Source organism: Anopheles moucheti, chromosome 2, assembly GCF_943734755.1.
Source record: "Anopheles moucheti chromosome 2, idAnoMoucSN_F20_07, whole genome shotgun sequence".
NCBI lineage: Eukaryota > Metazoa > Arthropoda > Insecta > Diptera > Culicidae > Anopheles > Anopheles moucheti.
In genome coordinates this window covers 87,349,493-87,368,258 of record NC_069140.1, presented here as the reverse complement: position 1 = coordinate 87,368,258, position 18,766 = coordinate 87,349,493, and the positions used below count along the sequence as shown (strand labels likewise).

Below are 18,766 nucleotides of genomic sequence, written 5' to 3'. Positions count from 1 at the left end.
TGCTAATCACATGCGCCCCTTTAGCTGGTATCCCCCCGGGGGCAGGTTTGGTGTGAACTATCCGCCATCCGCAGTACAACCCGTTGGGATAAACGTCGCCCGTTCGTGGTCTGTTCCATCTCAATCGTAACTCTTCCGAGTCGTCCGTCGCCAGGGCGGTTAGCCCGAGACATATTTCAGTCAGTTTCACAACCTGAAAACCAGCATGTGCATACGTTCCCCATTTTCGCGCACGATTCGAACCAGAAGGCGACCCGGGACTGAGGTGTCAGGTTTCGACCGTTTGTCGTTACACGAAATGGCCATACATCGGGGTGTCTTTCCCGGGATGGTTTCCTACTTTTCCCGCCCCCCCCTTCGGCCCTGGCTAACTGGGTGGGTAGATTACGCAAACGAGCGTTGTTTATTGTTGTCCATCTAGCGCACCGGGACGAACAAGGGACGCACTTTCACGTCCGATCGGTCGGGCCCTATTCGGGAACGACCGGGCTTGCTAGATTTTCATTAGCTAATTTGGACACTGGCGAGTGTTCACTAATCATGCGGTGCGCTGCTCGTGCTGTGTGCTGCACACTAGGTAGGTCGTACCGTAAGTGAATTCTTCACTTGGCTGGGAATTGTGTAGGACTCCTCGGTGTGCTTATGACACGTCAACATGAAAAATGAAACATAAAACTATGTTGGGAGAAAGTGAAAAGAAATAAACTCCTACGTGTGACGCCAAAGGAGATGGAAGTAATTTCAGTTAATTTTGTATAATTATTGAGCTTATTCCAAGAGACATTGGTCAAGATTTTTTATAAGTTTTATTTTAGGTTAATCATGGATGTACTAAATCAAATGAGTTTTATCAGGTCTTTTTGCAGTGGCGATGACGACAAAATAACCAAAAAATAACTAGAAGACTTTGATGATTTTGAACTCATATGTGAATGGCCAGTGCAGTGGATCTTCAAATTTGTCTTTAACACAATTTGAAAACTTAACGTATTGAATTAAATACTTTACATAAGTACCTCATTATGGTTAGTTGCCATCTTATTAGTTGGTTTACAGCAGTGTTGCCAAATTGCCTAGGCTTTGATCCAAAGGCTCGATTGTGTATCTCAAATACCTTGCATCCATTTCAATTCTAAATTATTGAGTATTGAAAATGTTTTACGGAGTTTTTTGTTCTACAGCAGTGTTGCCAAATTGCCTAGGCTTTGGTCCAAAGCCTCGATTGTGTATCTCAAACACCTTGAATCCATTTCAAATCTAAATTATTGAGTATTTAAAATGTTTTACGGAGTTTTTTTTTGTTTAATAGAAGTGTTGCCAAATTGCCTAGGCTTTGATCCAAAGGCTCGATTGTGCAACACAAAGACCTTGCATCCATTTCAATGCTAAATTATTGAGTATTTAAAATGTTTTACGGAGTTTTTTGTTCTACAGCAGTGTTGCCAAATTGCCTAAGCTTTGATCCATAGACTCGATTGTGTATCTCAAACACCTTAATTCTAAATTATTGAGTATTGAAAATGTTTTACGTAGGTTTTTGTTCTACAGCAGTGTTGCCAAATTGCCTAGGCTTTGGTCCAAAGCCTCGATTGTGTATCTCAAACACCTTGAATCCATTTCAAATCTAAATTATTGAGTATTTAAAATGTTTTACGGAGTTTTTTTTTGTTTAACAGAAGTGTTGCCAAATTGCCTAGGCTTTGATCCAAAGGCTCGATTGTGCAACACAAAGACCTGCATCCATTTCAATTCTAAATTATTGAGTATTTAAAATGTTTTACGGAGTTTTTTGTTCTACAGCAGTGTTGCCAAATTGCCTAAGCTTTGATCCATAGACTCGATTGTGTATCTCAAACACCTTAATTCTAAATTATTGAGTATTTAAAATGTTTTACGTAGGTTTTTGTTCTATAGCAGTGTTGCCAAATTGCCTAGGCTTTGGTCCAAAGCCTCGATTGTGTATCTCAAACACCTTGAATCCATTTCAAATCTAAATTATTGAGTATTTAAAATGTTTTACGGAGTTTTTTTTTTAACAGAAGTGTTGCCAAATTGCCTAGGCTTTGATCCAAAGGCTCGATTGTGCAACACAAAGACCTTGCATCCATTTCAATGCTAAATTATTGAGTATTGAAAATGTTTTACGTAGGTTTTTGTTCTACAGCAGTGTTGCCAAATTGCCTAGGCTTTGATCCAAAGGCTCGATTGTGCAACACAAAGACCTTGCATCCATTTCAATTCTAAATTATTGAGTATTTAAAATGTTTTACGGATATTTGTTCTACAGCAGTGTTGCCAAATTGCCTAGGCTTTGATCCAAAGGCTCGATTGTGCAACACAAAGACCTTGCATCCATTTCAATGCTAAATTATTGAGTATTTAAAATGTTTTACGGAGTTTTTTTTTGTTCTACAGCAGTGTTGCCAAATTGCCTAGGCTTTGATCCAAAGGCTCGATTGTGTATCTCAAACACCTTGAATCCATTTCAATGCTAAATTATTGAGTATTTAAAATGTTTTACGGAGTTTTTTTTGTTCTACAGCAGTGTTGCCAAATTGCCTAGGCTTTGGTCCATAGACTCGATTGTGTATCTCAAACACCTTAATTCTAAATTATTGAGTATTGAAAATGTTTTACGGAGTTTTTTGTTCCATAGCAGTGTTGCCAAATTGCCTAGGCTTTGGTCCAAAGGTTCGATTGTGCAACACAAAGACCTTGCATCCATTTCAATTCTAAATTATTGAGTATTGCAAATGTTTTACGGAGTTTTTTGTTCTACTGCAGTGTTGCCAAATTGCCTAGGCTTTGGTCCAATGGTTCGATTGTGTATCTCAAATACCTTAGCATCCATTTCAATGCTAAATTATTGAGTATTTAAAATGTTTTACGGAGTTTTTTTTGTTCTACAGCAGTGTTGCCAAATTGCCTAGGCTTTGGTCCAAAGCCTCGATTGTGTATCTCAAACACCTTGAATCCATTTCAAATCTAAATTATTGAGTATTTAAAATGTTTTACGGAGTTTTTTTTTGTTTAACAGAAGTGTTGCCAAATTGCCTAGGCTTTGATCCAAAGGCTCGATTGTGCAACACAAAGACCTTGCATCCATTTCAATGCTAAATTATTGAGTATTTAAAATGTTTTACGGAGTTTTTTTTTGTTCTACAGCAGTGTTGCCAAATTGCCTAGGCTTTGATCCAAAGACTCGATTGTGTATCTCAAACACCTTGAATCCATTTCAATGCTAAATTATTGAGTATTTAAAATGTTTTACGGAGTTTTTTTTGTTCTACAGCAGTGTTGCCAAATTGCCTAGGCTTTGGTCCATAGACTCGATTGTGTATCTCAAACACCTTAATTCTAAATTATTGAGTATTGAAAATGTTTTACGGAGTTTTTTGTTCCATAGCAGTGTTGCCAAATTGCCTAGGCTTTGGTCCAAAGGTTCGATTGTGCAACACAAAGACCTTGCATCCATTTCAATTCTAAATTATTGAGTATTGCAAATGTTTTACGGAGTTTTTTGTTCTACTGCAGTGTTGCCAAATTGCCTAGGCTTTGGTCCAATGGTTCGATTGTGTATCTCAAATACCTTAGCGTCAATTGCAATGCTAAATTATTGAGTATTTAAAATGTTTTACGGAGCTTTTTTATGATGAATGCAACCATTTCTGGATGATTTACAAGGTAAAATGGAATATGTTTCGAAATTCATACTCATTCCTAAGCCTTGGTCTAAATACCAAGCTAAAATGCAATGCATAATTCATGTCCTGCATGTATCAGTTTACAATATTTTATTTTCATTCCCATTTTTAATACACAACCCTGTAATGTGTGCTTATATACGTTGAAGGATATTTTCCCATAATCTGTGGAAACTTTCCCCGCTTTATTTATGTCACATCATTGCACGGTATTCGTATACATCAGCCAACAGTAAAGCGCCATTACACGAACGGATTGCTTCAACTTTATTTATCTTTGAAAGTATTATACGCTTTACGGTGTGCGCGCTTGTACGCAGATTTTCACGATCGAAAGTTCGGGATTTTCGCTTTCCCAGATTTCCCTCCCCTGCTGTTGTTTGCTGTCATATGTGGCACAGTTCTTCGTATTTTCCGGGCGATGCGAGGAAAAAGTTTATGACAACCAATGTGTTTCCCGAGATGCGAGATTCGCCCCCAAAATGGGGTCGCGGGGGTAGTATGGCTATGTCCATGAAAAAGTTCCGTTGTTTTCCCGAAGCATACCCCGGTAATTGCAGCGCTATTTGCACATCGAGCTAATTACTTTCCGCCCGGTCGGAGTGTGGGGGTCTCTGGTGGTCCACATTGGGTGTCACCGGGAGAGGAAATTGTTTTTCTCCCGCTTTCATCGCAAAAGGATTTCCCCTTCCGTGCGGCGACGGTGGCCTTGCCTTGATCTTTTGCCCGAAAGGAGAGTTATTTCCATTTCCATATCCACGCGGTGGTAAGCTTTTTTTTGTCTTTTTTTTCCCTGCGAAACAGTGCCCGCTAGACATAGGGAGAAAGCTGGACGAAAAAAGGGAAGACAACGAAAAAAAGAAAAAAAACAGTAGCAAATGCCAGTGACAAGACAAACAAAATCTCGACAAAAGATGAATCCATCGCACGGGCCCCGGCTCTTGCCGCTTGCGAAAGCATTAAAGGATTTCGAAGGTTTCCGCAAAAGGAAGACACACGGGACGCATCGTTTAGTGGAAACTTTGCAGCTTCATTAACATAACATCCGGAACGGGTGTTTCGTGATTTGGTTGGCGACGCGCCTTTTTATTTTCCGTGAGGGATTTTGATGCTTTTCCGCTATTACGAAGCCGATCGGACGGGAGCATCCTTATTAGATGATGCAGGGCATCCATCTTCTCCGGGCAGAACCCGGTCGGGGGGGCCAATAGGAGGAAGTGTTGCAACGGACGACTTAAAAGCTGGTGGTGGTACGGTTTCATAAATAACCCAGCAACGAGCAAACCATCACGTTTCACCATTCAAACACGGCTCTTCTGTTCGTCCTTTTTGGGCTGACCTTCACGATGATGGCTGACCGTTATCGCAGTCCTCGCCACCGAACGATATGCGATAGCAATCCGCCGTGGTGTGGCGCAATAACGGGCGCTAAAATTAACCGCCATAAACCAGTTGGTGCAGTTGGAGAAATGCATTTAAGCGAAACGATTCGCCCGAGAGCGTGTGGTCGCCGGCCGTGCAAGCATTCGGTCAACAATTCCGTCTGCTTGTTTTTCCTTCCCGCTTATGGCTATCGCACGACGGCGGAGCAAACTCTAACCCTGGCAGAAGCTAGCAGCATCCCAAGCCAGCCGTCGTCACTACCGGAAGCAGTCAAAAACGCAAATACTTTTGCACCACCAACGTTTTTTTTTTATTTTTGCAACGACCGTGTACGATACGACCGAAACCGGTGGCAAAAAGGAAGTGAACCGGCAAAGGTCAGATGGGTGAATTTTCCTATTTCGAAATGTTTCCCTTTTTTGTGTTGTTTCGGCACAAGAAGCAAAACTAAAAATACGAAAAAAAACAGCAAACCCTCAGAGCGCTCGGGAAATTCCTCCCCAAAATGTGGATGGGACCCGTCGATGGCAAGCGCTACCGGGACAGTGTACAACCATCGCGTAATCCTTTCCGGAGTTCTTGTAAGAGGTGTCCAACCGTGGCGGAGCTTTTTTTTGTTTTGTTTTCGAGAGCAGGTGGGCGAAGAGAAAACTTGCTTTTTGTGGTAGACGAAAAAAAAGCTCACAACACAACCACCACGGAAATATCCCGCATTCGGTGAGGTGAATTGGAATGTTATGTGTGTGTGGAAGGAGGAAAGAAGGAACACAGAGGGGCATTAGTCAGCGTGTCGAATCCTCCGAACCAACTGCTCGAGAAGTCTTCTATGCTGGCCTTCGGATAGGACGTACGCGAGCGGACCCCAAAAGGAGCACGGCAGAGATCCTGACCCATAAATCCGTCAGTTTTGTCTTATATCTCATTTGCAAATGGGTTTTTCCCAGTGCCCGGATCCTCCAGCTTTTAGCGCTTCACGAGATATCCTTCAACTCCCCGAGCACGTCACCGAACCGGCGATAGTTTCAGGGTGTTTTCAGGGCACCGGCTATCCAGGCCGTCGGGGAAAAGTATTTCTTCGCAAAAATGCTGCTGTGGGTCGGTTTGGCCGGTGGTGATGGGGGTGGGTTTTGGGGGCCGCTTTTAAGGGTTGGTGGTGCCGAGGTAAGCATTTCGCTTCACTATTTACGACACGGCGGCTATGGTGGTGCAGCTTTCGCAAGCTCGCTGTGGATGGGCCTCTGCCACGCCTGGGCGTAGGGGGCGCGCTTTGGACGGTGGTTACAACTTTTCGGTTGCAGATTTCGGTGCCAGCGAGTTTTACGATTTATACGGCGTGGAGATGGTGGGTCGAATAGCCGGAGATGGGGCCAGTAGTAGCGAGAGCTTAATTTGATGTGCCTCTGCAAATTGTGTCTTAAATGCAGAAATGTGTGCTACTTGGGGCTGGTCGGGACGAGCGAAACTTAACCTACTACGGTGAGAGGTCGTGTTGGTTTTTTTTTTGTTTTTTGCCCTTTGGCCAAGGGTGAAACGATAAGGTTTGGAGCTGCTTTTTAATGTAGATCCCTTTTTTAAGATAGGCTGGTTTTTACTAGACGGAGGGTAATTGTTTCGGTTTGATCATTTTCAGTTGATGGTTTAGTTGTTTTGCTTGACTTATGGTTGGCTGGTTATGCGGTATTGCGGCGGGGGTTCATTTGCGAAATGAATCTATTTAAAAATGGTAAAATTATGTGCTGGATACACAATTTCTAAGTAAATTTCTACTAATACTATACTAGTCGGCTTTAAGGCCAAACAGAGGAAGTATTAGTAAATCGTTGAGTTAGTCGTAAAGATAGTATTAAAAGGAGTTTTATATGTAGAAACTCGAAAATAAATACCATATTCAAGTTATTTTAAAGAGTGTTTTAATGGGATGATATACACATTTGAAGTGGGGCTGCCCGGTAGTATGATGGTGGCGGCGCCGGTCTTCACACGGACGGACCGGACCAAAATCTCATCCGGACCAATCCCCTTGTAACAAGAACTGACTATCCAGAAAGCCAGACATATGGCAGGCCTAAACCTCTTGAGGTTGTAGGGCCGATAAAGTAGAATACACATTTAAAGGCACTGAAAGTGAATAAAATTAAATATCGAAACATTATTCGACAATTCTCTTAACAAATAAAGTTCAATTACATCGTCGGATAGCCTTATTCTTAAGGAAAGTATATTTAGCTTTATAGTCTTATGTCAGAAGCTAAATTAACTATCATTAATTAAACATTTGTCAATATGTTTTTCGAAGGGCTAAAGAAAATTTCTAGCTAATCAGTTTAATTACAGATTTTATAGAAATTCTGATTATTAATATTCGCCGTTTGCCTGGGAAGATTTTGTATGAACATTAAAAAAAAACATGTGATTTAGAATTTTTTTTATATGCTCTGATGCTGTTACAATCATCGAAAGATTCTGTCATCTATTTCTCGTCGACATTGTCGATCTTCAATTCTGAATATGAATAAGGTTTAGATAGATAGCATGAGAACAGCATGAGACATACCTTAATTTTGCTTAAAAGAAGGTTCGAACAAAATAGAGTTTAGAGCAAGACTTTTAAGTCAAAAATGTAGTTCAAGCAGAGTTTAGAACATTAAAACCTTCTCGTCTATATCTATACACCTTGACCGAACTGGCAACACTGGCGCAATGAACCTATGGGAGTCTTGGATTTAACTGCGAATGAAATCTAATATTCATTACTGCAAATAAAGCTAACACCCAGTCTACACATTGCTGACTACGAAAACCATACATTCTTGCTCACGTTACTCCAATCTCCTCACGTAATACGAAAATTTCAATCCCGAACAAAACGTCTATCGTGCAAAACCGGACGAAAACTTTGCACTCACACCCCGTCCTTCCCCGGGCGCCCTCCGGTGTCTTCCCTGATTTTTTTTTGCAATCAAAGTTTTACTTCAATTTAAGGTCTTGCTGCTACCCGGTGAACCATGCCCCCAAAATGGCCCACGTTCGCAAGGAAAAAAAAATCGCATCATGTAGACGAGAATTGTTGAGAGATGTGGAGATGTGTGTGTCTGCTTTTTTGCTGTCTTTCTGCTGCTTCTTGCTAGGCCAAAAAGGACACACTGAAGTACACGCGCGTTGCGGTTCAACTGCTCAGTCATGAACCGTTACCGTGGGATAAGCGAAAAAAAAACGCCTGTCGTTTTGCTGCTTCATGAAGGGTTTTTTTTTTTTTGATTGAATTTTTGTACGTTTTATTCAATTTATCCTGGCCGAAGCTACATTTTTCATGGCGATATCCCGTGAGAGGCACAGTGGTGGTGGTGCCGACTCGACAACTTGCCCAAAAGCCTCGGTTATCTCTGGTGCCGAGGTGGGAAGCGATCCGTCGCACACGGCGGCCCGCATTATGGGGGCAAGGTCAGCCGTAACCGTAACGTTATATTTCACGGATTCTCCGATCATGCCTTCGGGTGACTTCTGGTCACAATTTAAGCAGCACCATAAGTACCTACTAGCGCGAATGAACTGGACTTGGTAAATCTTGCCCGTCGTCTTTTGCCCTCTCTTTTGGTGGCTTGGTTCGCTGGGTAGAATTCACCGAATGTGTGTGCTTGGACCACACAGCGCGAGTGCGAGTGCTGGGAAGATAAATTTCTGGCTGCATTGCGTTGGACGCAAAGAGGTGGCGAAGACAGTGCAAGAGGAAATCAGAAAGCCTGTGCACGGTGAGCACCACCACCAGCAACAAGACGAGAACGCAACCCTGGGCAGCTGATTCATCGCATTCTCCAGCCCCTGGACCGCGGCGGTCGGAGATTACCGTACGCGAAGGGGCAAAACCGCGCGTCCCGGGGCGAGTTGAACAACATTTTGACACAAATCCTGACCATCCATAAAGTACAATATAATCTGTCTCGGTTCGGTTTTTGGTCCGGCCCGCTGCGAGGCGGTGTGTGCCAGTGCTGCCTGTGAAGGCACACAACGCTCGGCTGAGTGATGAACCGTTCGCATTTAACGCGCCGGTGTTAATGGCATTCGCGACGGTTGACGTCGGTTCGCTTCGGGAAGGAACGTTGTGCACGGTGAGTTTAAGCTCGACCCTCACGCACACAGCGGACAGCCGAATCAAGTGCACCGAGCAGAATCCGGAACGGATCCAAATCGATCCGGCCGCGAGAATGGCCATCGGTGGAGGGCTACAGCTTTTAAGGAGACAGCGGGAATATATTTATTTGCACGATCGCTACACCGAACCGTTTCCTGTTGCTGTTTTCGTTTTTTTATGAACTAATCCGACGGTTTTTGGGGTGGACACCGGTGGACCGGGTGGGTGGTGGGTAAAACATGTGTTTTGTGCGATAGCTTGCCGTGGTTCCCCGTGGCAAAGACGAACTTCGGTAGGCACACCGCGCGAAGCCCACCAACGGTGACGGCAAAATGGGCGTCCACATGCACATATGGTGGACAGGCCGGAGAGCTGATCTGTTTGGGAGCCGCATTAAAGCTTTATCGTCTGTTGCGACAGTTGTTTGTAAATCCGTATCCGTTTGATGGTTTTTATTTACTTCTTTAATTACCTTTGGTTTTTACTATCCGTCGGTGGCGATCGTTACACAGCCAGGAATTACACATTGCCCAACCGACATTAAGCGTAATTCGTCTGATGAACCATTAAACGTCGAAAACGATTTCGAACCGTACCCGTACGCCGGATACGCAGCACGGCCCGAAGAAACATAATCATCAGATTCGTGGCCACTTCTTGGACCACACCTGGGGTTTTTGCAAACCGGGCCTCACGCTGGAAAAGGGTGAGAAACGCCTGAGTTATCATTTCGCAGTGATAAAACCGTTCGGCATAATCGTTTTGTGATAAATCTTGGCCAGAAAATTAGCCACCGAGTATCACTCCCTCTCTCTATCTCTCGTACACACACATGCGCTAATGGAAAACCGGAGCTCTCTAGGTTTATCAATGAAGGCGCACAAGAAATTGCATTGCTAAACAGAGCGCACTGAAATCGCATTAAGTTGATAAATGGTCTTTGTATCGTAGCCGCGCTGCATTACGGAGTGAAGTGTAATCGCCGTTCGCTTCACCGAACCCATTTCGTTGCCCGGTTGAGTGGTGCTTTTGGTTCTTAAGATGCAGAGCACCCAGGTCCCGAGTCCCGAGGAAAGTGCATTCGATTGTAATAGAGTTTTGGAGATTGGCACTTAAGTAGTATGGTTCGGGATTGGGAAAAACGGATGAGCTATAAAGGTAGACTCGGTCTGGCGCGAGTGGTCAATAAGATTGCAGACGGAGTTGCTATTGATTTTCACATTAAAAGATCAAATAGATTTGAAGATGACTTCCAATGAGCAAAACGACTGTAGGATGATAGGAGGAAAATATGAATTGGTACGGTTCTTGGGTGGTTCTGTGGATGGGTGAATCTGATTCGGATTGATGGTTATGGACAAATCGTTAAATTGAAAGAATTGAATTTGAATTTCTACTCCACAGATTCATGTATCCTTAAAGATTCATAAATCCTCAAGGATTCTAAAATTCTCAAGGATTTTTCTCAAGGAAATTCTCAGAGATCCATAAATCCTCAAGGATTCATAAATCCTCAGAGATTCATAAATCCTGAAAGATTCTTGAAGATTCTTTCGGGTTGATTCCACGCTAAAGAGTTATTTGAATGACTTTTCTCAACAGATTAATAAGCCCACATCCAGTGTAATCATTTGTCTAATCTCAAGGTGAGAAACTTACGATGTCTAGTTCAACTTGTTTCTGGAATTCACCAAGTGGCGAAGGAAAATTGTTGATGCAACACTCACATAGTCGTTCTCCCCCCCCCTAAAAGCACACCATAATCTTAATCTCATTGTCACTTTAAGAGCGGCATGTACACGATTGCGAAACGTCGTCATTGGAGGCAGATTCCGAGGCGATTCGAATCGAACAGCGCCGCGCAACACATGATGTCTCCACTTGCGTGTATGTCCACGGCTCGATGCGTGAATATATCTCTGCTGCATACGACACACGCGGTGGTGCTTACGCAATGCCTTTAAAAAAAAATACACACAGCCACTAGTGAAGCATTTAGACGTTATTAGGTTTAGGTGCACGGTGTGTGGTTCAGTGGTACCGCCAAAGGAGAGCCTCACCTTCGCCACGACGACACGCTGCCACCGGTGTTTAGCCGACGGTAAGGTAGCTTTTAGCCTTCTTCAGCATCTCTGGCATGAGCGACGGATTAAATCGAAAAGAGCACACACACACACACACACACACCTTGCTGTTCCAACAAATCCTAGATCTCTTCATCTTCATCGCGATAGATTGCGGTGCGCCTGCCATCGAAGAAGACATCGAAGAAAACAAATCACCAGCCACAGACATGGCCTCAAACGTTCCACCGCCGATGTCTCGGGTCCCTCGCCCCACATTTCCCAGCTCCCTGGCGTGTGGTGTCGAATATGCTCATTTTCTAATTGAGGTTAGCCAAAATAATATAAACCTCAGCTTTAGGAGCAAGGAGGAGGAGGTTGTGGTGGGGTTTGAGGTTTTCGGGAGATGTAATTACGGATTGGCCACGGAGGTTTTATGGTGAGATTATCTTCACCGAGACGCTGTGATGAAATAGTAAAAAGGGAGGGCGAAAAAACTCACACACTGTGGGCAGAGTGAGAAGCGTCTCACCTGCAGCCCTACAAACCAATAGGCGACCTGATCCGCTGGGAAGGAAGATGCAGGTGAGATTAAGCCGAATGATGTGACAAGCGCTCATTTCGTTCACCGGTAAGGCTCATACACACTCACGGTGAGCTACGAGTTCAGGTCGGTGAGATGGAAAGATTTGTACACAAGGAGAGATCCTAATTGGAAGCCTCCCATGCTAGTACACCCCTATTTCCCATCCACTTGGAGCACCACTTTGGCCACTCGGAATGCTACAAATTGAGGTAGAGAGCGTCGTGTGTTTTCTCACGACATCAAATTATAGGGCCGATGTTATGGCAAACCTCACCTCCCAGAGGCACCGTGCCAGGGAGAGCGTTTACTTCATCGTCCTTCAGACTGCTGGGGGTTGGCTTCTAGTGCATGGGGCGTACACTCTAGTGTAGACACACTGCCAACCAAAAAAAAAAAAGGCTCTAATTTATGCACGATTCCATTCGCGGCACTGCCACAGAGTCGCGGCGACGATACCGTCCGGAATGGTTTTTGGTGTTGTTTTATTTGCAAATTGCAACTCCCTGCAAAAACCGTGAACATTCGTGCATCCTCATAAATGGGTAAGGAATGGCGGCGACGGTGGCGGCAGGCCCCCAACCACTACTGGAAAGCTCCTAGCACCAGAAGAAGAAACCCCCACCGACGCCGAAAAGCGATCCATTAGTGGGTGACCTAAGAGGAACCTAATTTTCGCTTGCAAGAATAAACTAGAAAGAGCGCTGCAGACGCTGTGGCAAATTAATCATTTTCGTTTTGGCCTGTGTTGTTGCCATTTTTGTTCCTTTCGGTTTCGGCTCCATCGGTCTCCGCTCGGTGCCTCTTTGTTGTGGTTGGAAATGGAAGTAGTTGCGTTTTTTTGGTTTTTTTTGGCCGATGCAATTTCGTTTCGTTTCTCCGTCCTGCGTTTCCCCAAAATTGCCCAAAATGGAAAAAAGGAGCGTACGATTTGTACTCTTGCTGAGGGGGGGGGGGGGGGGGGGGGGGGGGGGTAGGAGGCCCCATGCTTATATTTGCTGTAATTACCCGTAATTAATGCGCCCCGGGTTCGGTGACGGTTATTTAATTACTAAGTGCTGCTGCTGCTAACTAAAAGGAACAAACAAATCGTGGGATACCACACCTTGAACTATTTTATTTCGGTTGTTTGCCGTTGTCTTTGGCCAAAGGAACCTCCCGGCGGGGTGCCGGGAAAGTTCAAGGAAACAATAGCCCAAACGGGTTAGACCAAACGGTGACCGGATAAAGTAAATAATTCACAGAAATATCGAACGAATGGTGAGTTATGGTGCGAGAGCTGGCATGTTCGAACGCTGACCCGGTGTAGAACGTTGCTTTTGTGGCTCTTTGTGAATGAGGTGCGCACACACAAAGAAGGTCAGCCCTTATAGCACCATGGCACATAATGCTAAGGCAAACAAATTGCGAACCCGTGGTGTTGTGTGGCTGCTTAATGCACATGCATTTGAGCTATTTGTTTCTTATAACCATTCTACCATAGAAGCATAACGTTGCAGGACCTTCGGAAAGGAGTGTTTATTTTTTCGTGGTGAATTCCAACGCAAAGGTTAATACCTTCCTGGAAGAAGCATACAGACAGGCTGGACAGATTGGTTGGTTTTCGTGAACAATGTGCGATTTTGTGCCTTACCGCTTCGGTGACTTTGGTGCTGGAAGTGTGAAAAAGCAGTGCAAACGCTGGACCACTACGCACGCTTGTCTAATGCTCGGTTCGGTTCGCTTATGCTTTCTCAGGGCTTATTTGATTATTTGCGTGTCCCTGCCCACTGCTTGCCCGCACAATTTCTCCAGGATTTCGAAGAATTAGCAAAACTATGCGCGCCCCGGATAATAATTATATTTTCATTTAGATGTCAATCCGTTTTCCGCTTCCCGGCGAAACACACCCCACGCGTTGTCTCTCGCATGCCACAAAACCCGTGTCTCGTCTAAATCGAGCGATTTACGTCTGACTTTCGCAAAACGCAAAACGGTTTTTGTGCTTGCCTTGTGACTCTCGGCCCGGCGGAGCATAATAAATTTGGATCCAATCTACGAAAATTTGCTGGCAGATTGATTTGGCTCTTACGATGATAATCACATTAAAATGCTAATAACTCTCGGCGCGCCATGGAATGCTGTGCTGTGTGTGATGCTTCGGTCACGGCACGCAAAACGCTCGCACACCGAGACAACCGAGACCCGTTTGGGTTTTGCGGGCGCGCACGTACCGTGTTCCCCCGTGGATGATGACGATTGTACGGATTGTACGAATTTTGCTTCCGATATGATATGGCATACCCCCCAGGGGAGAGGGGGGGGGGGGGACCCGGTGGGGTTCTGTTCGAAGGCCCCGTTGTCCGTTTCGTTGGGAAAGGGCAAACGGTATGGGAGAAGACCGGTTGGGTGGTGGTGGAGCAAAAAGCTGTTGGAAATCCTGCCCGAGGATCGCCTCTGCTGGATTGGGGAAGAACTAAATTTAGACAGCTTTCGGACAGGGCGTGACGTGACAGGATTCCGAGATTGGCCAGGCTTCACGTCAGTCAGCAATTATAGCGCTCCGATACTCGCCGAAGACACAGAAGCGTTTGAGCGTATGCAGGCGTAATAATTGTAGCTTGGGTGTGTTTTCTTTTTTTTGTTTTGGTTGTTGCTGCTTCTCGCGCACAGTTTTTCTGGTCTTTTGGATAGTATTTTTATTTATATCTGTGTGTGTTTTTTTTCTCTACGGTTCTCTCGTTTGGTTTTCGTTGCAGATGATTTGATGCGCACCTAGGAAACTCGTTCGTGCGGATCGGATTTCAGCGTGAGCTTTTTGCGGACGTCGATTCAAGGTACGTTTAGCTGGTGCTTTATATTTTTTATTACTATTAGCTATTAAACATTTGCAGTGTGAATGTTTTTAGACTTATTGCTGGTGATACGTGGATGTATTTTATTTATAGGAAAATTTCTTAAGGATCTCTAAATTTTATATGCGTAATATCGAATATCCATAATGTAATATGCGTCTAATATCCATGGTCAAACATCAAGGTACCAATGAGGGTCCTGAACAATGGATGGAATAAGTTCAGACAGTTCGTGGAATTAAGTCAGCTTTCGTATTCAGCGTTAGATTCGATTAGTATTTAATATATTACAGGGAGCGAACTGTATTTACATGTCACTGCTGGTGTATAAGCTTCACCAGAACATTAGTTCACGAGGGAAAGTCCGATGGTTTAGTGGTAAAAGTGCAGAATTTTACAGGATGGACATCAAATCCCTCCCTCATTATTACTCTATACGTAGTTAAGATCTCCAAAGTTAAGACCTCCTTGACTTGCCTGAGATTCTTGCGCCTACTACAGTCGTAGATCTCGACTGTGGTTTTATCCATGCGGTTTGCCTCAGAAATCCGGACTTTGACGTCCGATATCCCTTTCACCGATATACCGGAGTACCCTCAAAAGTTGATAAATGTTATTCATTGCTACTCACAGAACTAGTCTGGGTACTTTTGAAGTCTTTGAGGGCCTTTTTATGTCATTTTAGAATTTAATATTGAAGGTGTATTGAAGAAACTTTCCTTAGTTTTGGACATATTTTATGTCTGACAAGCATTCGACCAAAGCTCCAAAGTTCTAGTACTGCTGAACAGGTCTTTATCAAGCAAATCCAACAGCAAGCAGCCGATACTGCTTCAAAAAGATCAGTTTGTTCTGTAAATCTAAATTAACAGAACCCTGCTTCTTAAACAATCCTTAAAAAGAGTTAATAAGAGGCAAATAAGACCAATATCTCTATGAAATTAATGATCTATGTAGATCATTTGAACCTCTTGACGAAAAAAGGAATTCCTGAGTTGATTGAATAGATTATTATTTATTCATATTGGGACAGATCATACCATACGTCAGAATGCTCAAGCTTTTAGCCTAAATCTGTCACATAATCCAGGTACCGGGTTGTATCATTCTAAACAGTTTCGTAAAGGACATTTTGACATACAGAATGACATAATTGATCATTCTTGTGGAACCACAATTGAGAAAAAATCGATTTAGGTTTAGAAAGTCAACTATAAATTCACTTCATTTCAAACAAATTATAAGACTGGTTATTAATAATATTAAAAAATCAGATTTAGAAATCTTTTTTTTTTCATAAAACAAATGTTTGTTTACATTTTTGGCACGCGGTAAACATGGCATAACCTGGTCCAGACCTGGTCAAGCAAAATGTTTTGTTTTGATATTTGTTGAGCAGCTGACCGAGTCTTTCATTAGGAAAACAATCGAATCCTTTTTTCTTACATCAAAACGCATACAAAAAAAATGGCCTAGAGTACGATTCCGTTTATTGTTGATGATATAGTGGCTTCTTATAGTCTATAGACTCGCAGTATTTTATTGATAATGGCTCATATTTCCACCAATTTGTATGTCACTTTCATCTCCTTAAAATAATCTTCCCACGAAGTACCCGACTCGTAACTTATGAGTATAAACTTTCCACCGTCCGCGTGGAGCACATTAAACAAAGTAATAATAATTTCTATTACGTCAACGAATCGACAAACCCAATACAAACCGTCCACATTGCAATAACACGTTACACACGTCCATTGGTTATGATAATGGATTGCATCATGTGCAGTTGATCGTGCGAGAATTGAATTTCGTCGTTTATCTTAACGCCAACGTGGCCCCGTCACATTCCACCCGGTAAATAATTGTCTCCTTAAGAGACAGTTACACACACACACACAGGGCTGGCCGGGGACCAGGGCATTCGGAATGGGTGTTTGCACCGTTGAGTTTCCGAACCTTTCTGCGTCAGTCAACCAACCACCACCACCAGCAGCAGCAGCGGACAAAACAGAAAGGAAACTTCGATTCCTCCTTAATCCACTAGAGCTGGGGGGAGGACGGGATGGAGAAGGGGGTATGGGACGGTCTTTCCGGCAAGTGGAAAGATACAACCGTGCACCAGGACGGACAGTGGGGACGCAACAATGCAAAAAGAACCATAAATCACTCCCGATCTTCCGTGAGCGTCGGTAGGGTCGCAGCTGAGCTGCATAATCATTTAGAAAACGTCTCGCGATCGGGTCGCGCGCACGTTCGGTTTGTTGCCGTTTGGAGTTATTCTTGCAACCGCACACTTATGAGCACGCTAAATGTTATTTTAATTTGAGCAAATCCGTCAGTTTGTTTCGTGCGGCGAAAGATTCGGAACGGGGCGATGTTTTGCGTTCGCCCTTTTTGTCACTCCCTGGTTTTTGTTTTCTGCTCCGTTGGGGTGGCAGACGGTCCGTTGTCTTTGCCAGCGGTCCGGATCTTCGGGACGGGGGAAGTCTCGTACGAGGGCAATAATAAAATAGACATTACAACCGTGCGCGAGAGCTTCGCACTCCCGTGCATTGTGTGATCGCACATGCACCGGTTCGGAATTGTGTGTGTTTTGGTGGTGGAGTCGGGCGAGCCAAAGACCAAGCGAACGCAACACAATGCACGGTCGGAAATAAATATGGGAGGGTGCTCGGTGCTGTACACCGAGAACCACCCGAGAACCTCGGTGCTGGCTGTCCCCCGTTGCATTCCCCATTGAGCAATAATAACGGTTGCCATTTGTTTTGTTGCGGCTCGTTGTTGATGATATAAAATGATTAACCATTTGCCAGCCACCACCGCAGAAGCCATGATAAATAGTAGCAGGAATGCTGCACACGTTTCCTCCCCCAATGCCTTGGACTCCCATGGATCCTTCCGAAACGGATAACGACGTTGACCTGCTTTTTTGCTTCTCTCCCTTTTTTTTATTTTGTTGTTGTTTGCAATCATAGAGGAAGGACAACCTGGCACGGAGTAACCTGGCACCAACCATTGCTGCCGCTGACCTTTCCGTTTTTTCGAAATATGTGTTTCGTTCGGTTTTCCTTGCTTTGGGCCAACCCTTTTGCTCAACACTAATGCTATCTTCGGATTGTGTTTGCCCTTAAGGTGTGGCAGATTCGGTTTTGCCATTGCGCTGACGTTGGTACTACCGCAACTTCGACCGGGCGGGGGCACTCACTATCCCGGTTGGTTTCCGTTTTTGGGGTGAAGAATACAGACGGTCGTTTTTTTTTTTTGCTGGGGCAGTGTGTACAATGGAGCTGTTGCTGTTGTTGATGCTATGATCTTGACATCCCACTACTATCCTGAGGAAGAGATCCTGAGGTATTTTGTTTTCGGCTCCCATTTTCTCACAGTGGAAAATGTGGCGGTGGTGAGGGTTTTTCCACCAACAGCCGCAACTCCCGCATGAGCAGCTCGAACGGACTGTTGCTGATGGTGGATTTGAGGATGAAATAAATATTAACGAAATAAAATGTATTTAAGATGAAGTAGGTTGTTGGAAAAGTTGCTGCAACTGATGTGGATTATGGATTGGATGAAGTCTTGTGTAAATTGAGGTTATGAAGATTTTATCTCTGAGGTCTGTCATAACTTCAATTAGTTTTTTTTGCTATGAACATTTTTATGAAGAAATCGAATCTTTGTTTAGTAAAAGATTCTGTTTTATGAAGATCTTTAAATAATTCGAAATTCTAGTAGTATTTTGGATATTTCATAGCCTAATTTTAAAAACAGGCAGTCCTCGGCATACGCTATTATAGCGGACCGCTATAACCTGGGAAAAATCCGCGTAAGTCGAATCCTGGTACAATTTCGTGTATGCTTCAAAGGCACAGAGTCGACTTTGTTCTTGGCACTTAATTTATTTGCCGAATCAGGCGATTTTCAGAAAGATTACAATGAAATAAGTTAGAAAAAAATGTTTTATATGACAAAGATTAGGATTTTAGACCAATTTTTCACCTTTTTGCTTAGATTTTGTGCTATAAACTAGCTCAGTTGTCAAATTTCCAAAAATCGCGTATGTTCGAATCCGC

The 18,766-nt window shown here is 43.8% G+C and overlaps 1 long non-coding RNA gene across 1 annotated transcript in view; it reads left to right on the top strand.

Moving 5' to 3' along the window:
* LOC128298352 (uncharacterized) overlaps positions 1-18,766 on the top strand; it is a 106,427-nt gene that overhangs the window by 14,764 nt on the left and 72,897 nt on the right. The window contains exon 2 of the long non-coding RNA XR_008287264.1: positions 14,601-14,678. This is a non-coding gene — a long non-coding RNA (uncharacterized LOC128298352). The remainder of the gene's footprint in view (positions 1-14,600; positions 14,679-18,766) is intronic.